Source organism: Rhipicephalus microplus, chromosome X (genome assembly GCF_043290135.1).
Source record: "Rhipicephalus microplus isolate Deutch F79 chromosome X, USDA_Rmic, whole genome shotgun sequence".
In the NCBI taxonomy this organism is placed as follows: domain Eukaryota; kingdom Metazoa; phylum Arthropoda; class Arachnida; order Ixodida; family Ixodidae; genus Rhipicephalus; species Rhipicephalus microplus.
In genome coordinates, this window is record NC_134710.1 from 240434395 (window position 1) to 240438879 (window position 4485).

At 49.0% G+C, this 4485-nt stretch overlaps 1 pseudogene; it reads left to right on the top strand.

Annotated features, from left to right (window-relative positions):
• The first annotated feature begins 3183 nt into the window (after nt 1-3183).
• On the top strand, nt 3184-4173 carry LOC142775196 (kinesin-like protein KIF18B pseudogene; annotated as a pseudogene).
• Nucleotides 4174-4485: the final 312 nt, after the last annotated feature.

The window sequence follows — 4485 nt, forward strand, 5'->3', positions numbered from 1 at the left end:
CAATGAGTAATATTGACATCAATCCTGATCTGTGCACCGATAACAAGACTGCGCTACTATTGCTCTTCTTCGAGTTCTGGTCTTGCTTTGCAAGTTCCGTACAGATCCACCAGACGTCCCTCGCTCAACACAGAATGATCACGTGCGAAGAAACACGCCCGATACACCAGCACCCTTACCGCGTGTCGGCTAAAGAACGTTAAGCGATACGCACGCAAGTCCGTGAGATGCTTGACGTTGGCATTAATGAACCTTCCCATAGCCCGTGGTCTTATCCAGTCGTCGTTGTTAAAAAGAAGGACGGGTCGCCACGCTTCTGCCTCGACTACCGAAAGCTTAACAACGTGACCAAAAAGCGTGCGTACCCACCGCCACGTATCGACGAATCACTGGATAGACTTCGTCGTTCCGATTATTTCGCTTCTCTCGATCTCAAAAGTATACTGGCAAATCGAGGTAGATCAGCGAGACCGCGAGAAAACAGCCTTCGTGACTCAAGGCGGCCCATACCGATTTTGAGTACCTCCTGTTGGCTTGTGTTAAACAGCGGCAACTTTTCAGCGAATGATGGACGCTGTCCTGAAAGGGCTCGAGTGGCAGACTTGTTTGGTCTACCTTGGTGGTTTGGTGGTCTTTTCTGCCACATTCGAGCAGCACTTTCCCCGCCTGCGCAGGGTGCTTGAGGCTATCCAATCGGCAAACCTCACACTAAAGCCACAGAAGTGCCGCTTCGCTTATGAGCAACTCAAATTTTTGGGACATGTAGCGAGCGCCGAAAGTGTCCGGCCCTATCCAGACAAGTTTGGGGCTGTTGCTGAATTACCAGCTCTTGTCGATAATAAAGCCGTCCGGCGCTTCATTGGTTTGAGCGCCTACTATCGTTGGCTCATTCATGGATTTTCCCAGATAGCAGAACCCCTGACTCGTCTCACAAGGGACGACACGCCGTTTGTCTTGAAAAACCAAAAACAAGCCGTATTTGATGAGCTGCGACAGCGCATGCAATAAGCGCCAGTTCTTGCTCATTTGGATGATGATTCTGACACGGAGGTTCATCCTGACCCTAGAAAGATTGGTCTCGGTGCAGTGCTCGTTCAGCGTCAAGATGACATCGAAAGAGTGATAGCCTACGCCAATCGCTCTCTATCCCGAGCCGAGGTGAATTATTCCACTATGGAGAAAGAGTGCCTCGCAGTCTTGTAGGAAATCACCAAGTATCTCCCATAACTTCATGGTCGTCCCTTCAAGATGTATTCCTGGATGGATTGATATGGCTGTACCTTTTATATCAGGTGGAGGCTAACGCCATCTAGCTGTATGGATAGATGGATGGATGGATGTGGCTGTACCCTTTTGAACGGCCGGCTGCTACCACCACCAAGCCGTAAACTTACCATAAGATATATCTTTTTTTCCCTTAAAATAGTGAAGTTGAGAACTATTACTTTGCAGTGAAGTGTTTTATTTTCACTCGTGCCTTGACTTTAGCCACCAATGAGATAACCTTCTTCTAGTTAATTCTACCCGCTTAAAGTCTATTTTGCCCTTCCTGTCCTTAAATCCGAGTCTATTGAAAAACTATCCGCCATCATCCTGAACTATAAAGTGAAGCCATTTACAGAACATTATCAAGTGTTTGACAGTTTCCTCCACCTCTCCGCATGCACTGCATAGCGTGTCTACCCCTTCGTATTTGGTCCAATATGTCTTGGTTCACAATACTCCCATGGTTGCCACAAACAGCAGAGAACAACCCCGAGTATTTTCATAGATTCATTTCTTGGCGATTTCCTGCTTAAAAGTTCGATAGATCTCTAGTGCGGACTTCCTAATCATGCCTATTCTCCACATGTCAGTCTCCGTTTCCTTCACTTTATTCTTCACTGATAGTTCTTTTTGGTTTAGGCCCCTGCTGTTTTCTAAGTATTTACCAGTCAATTACATGGTTCTCTTCCTCAATTTTGTATCGACATTCTTCATGTAAAGGTAGCTGAAAATCTTCCTAGCCCAACGCTTCTCCCCTATTTCTCTCGGTCGCTTATGAAATATTATCTTGCTGCTAGCTTACCTGCCCTCAAATGATGTCCATCCAATATCACCTTGCGCTCCCTGATTTGGCGTATTCCCGTGAGCTCCTAAAGCGTGCCTACCTATTCAGCGTTGCGTAATTTGTAATATTGCTTCAGCTTCTGATCTCATGCACAAGACCAAATTCCCCAACGTCAGCCAAAGAGCCATGACCCCTTTCCATATTCCTCTCGCAACATCATAATTATTGTAATTCCACAGTGCCCTGTTTTTCATCACTGCTGCATTCCTGTTACCTTTAGTCGTATCGTATATTTGGTGTTCCTTTAGGTACTTGTTCCCACTGCTTATGCGATCACCAAGATATTTGTATTTATCTGTTATCTCTAGCGTTACTTACTGTATCCTAAGCTCACAACCTTCATTATCATTAAAAATCATGACTGCTGAGTTTTCCTTACTGAATCTGAAATCTTACCTATCCCCCTCATTACCGCAGATGTCCATCAATCTCTGCAAATCTTCCTTGTTGTCGGCGGTAAGAACTATATCATCTGCCTACATTATAGCTCACAGTGCCTGATCTATAAAGTTTCCTTGTTTGACGAAAGAGAGGTAGATAGTGACGAGCCACCACGCCCTCGGTGTGTTGGCGATCATGTGTGAGCATCAAAGTGGTGCGATGTAGATTTGTTTCAATATTTTTGTACTTTTTCCTTCTTTTCGAAAAAAAGGATTTTGCTCCCCGAGCGTAGTGGGTTGACGGCAAGAGCGGCTCTAAGCCTGGAGGAAAAAAAGAAGATCGCGTGCTTCTCTGCTCGAGAGCTAGCCGCGTCTGATGCGTTATCCAACAGATTGCTATTCGGTGGTTTGGTAAACCATAGTTTCATAAACCCCCCGAAGCATCGACAATGGCGCCGCCACAGAACCGCAAGCGGTCTCCCACCGACACCTAGCACTGGGCCCCATAACGCCGCTGCACTGGCAACATCCCGCTGTCACCCGGGGCGGGCGTGAACGTGGCCGTGAGGGTGCGCCCACTGAGTGAGCGTCTGTACAAGACGTCCAGCATCATTCGCGTCGTTGACCACAAGCACCTCGTGTTTGAAATCAAGGCCAAAGCCAAGCCCTTCTACTCACAAGGGCAGCGGGCATGCGGGGGCCTCGTCAAGCCAAACCGAACAATTATGTTTGATCACGTCGTTGGTGAAGATAAAAAAGATAAGTACATATTTGAGCACACAAACAAGGAGATGCTGACGACGCTTCTTGATGGCTGCAATTGCTCCTTGTTCGCGTATGGTGCAACCGGAGCCGGCAAGACGTTCACGATGTTGGGCTCCGAGGAGTGTCCCAGAGTGATCTCCCTGACGGCCATCGAACTCTACCGGCACGTTGACAAGCGCCGCTCCGAGGGCCACTCATGCGACGTGGCGGTCACCTACCTGGAAGTCTACAACGAGGTCGTACGGAACCTCCTGTGCACAATCGGACCGTCCTTCGTCGTGCGCGACGACCAGGACAAGGGCGTCACCATCTCAAACTCTTGAAAACAGAAGGTGAGAGACTCTGGGACACTGTTAGAGTTGCTACTTAAAGGCAACAGGAACAGGTCACAGCACGGCACCGATGGCAAATAGGAGTAATCGCGGTCCCATGCAATTTTACAGGTTTACGTCGCGAATTTGGAGAACCTGACCAGCACAAGCAAGATAATTAGCGTCTCCAAGATGAGCTTTGTCGATACTCCGGCTTGAAGCGTGCCACTGCGGTGAACGCAAACGTCAAGGACCTGATGCGTGAGGGCACCAAGATCAACCTATCACTGCTGGCCCTAAGAACTGCATCGATGCCCTTTCCGAGAGTGGAGTTAAGCGGGTGCCGTACCGGGATTCGAAGCTGACGCACATCCTGAAGGACTTCTTGGGTGGAACGTGTGGCACCCTGATGATTGCGGCTGTGTCGCCGTCGAAGCTCAGCTACACCGACACCCACAACACTCTCAAGTACGAAGAGCAGGACATCAAGTTCGAGCAGCAGGCCATGAAAAACGTCCTCAACGTCAACGTTCTCAATCCGATGTACAGCTCACTCATAGAGGAGTACAAGAAAAAGGAGAAAGGCCTTCAGCGTAAGCTTGACTAGGTCAAACACGAGAAGTTCGAGCTCGAGGCCCAGGTCGTCGAGTCCAAACAGAGCCTCGCGGCAGTCAAGCAAGATGGGCTGCTGCAAGTGCCACACAATGACGCCGGCAGCACCACCACAGCTTCGCATAACGATGCTCTGTCGACGACGCTGGTACTCTCTCCGAGCGTCGAGGCGAATGAGCCCAGCGACAACAGCACGGCGCCCTACTGCCTTGATGCGGAGAGAAATATCTATGCTGTGCGAGCGCAGATCATTAGGCAGATCTGTGAAAACGAGACCATCATCCGGAACAGCGTTGTGAAGGAGAAC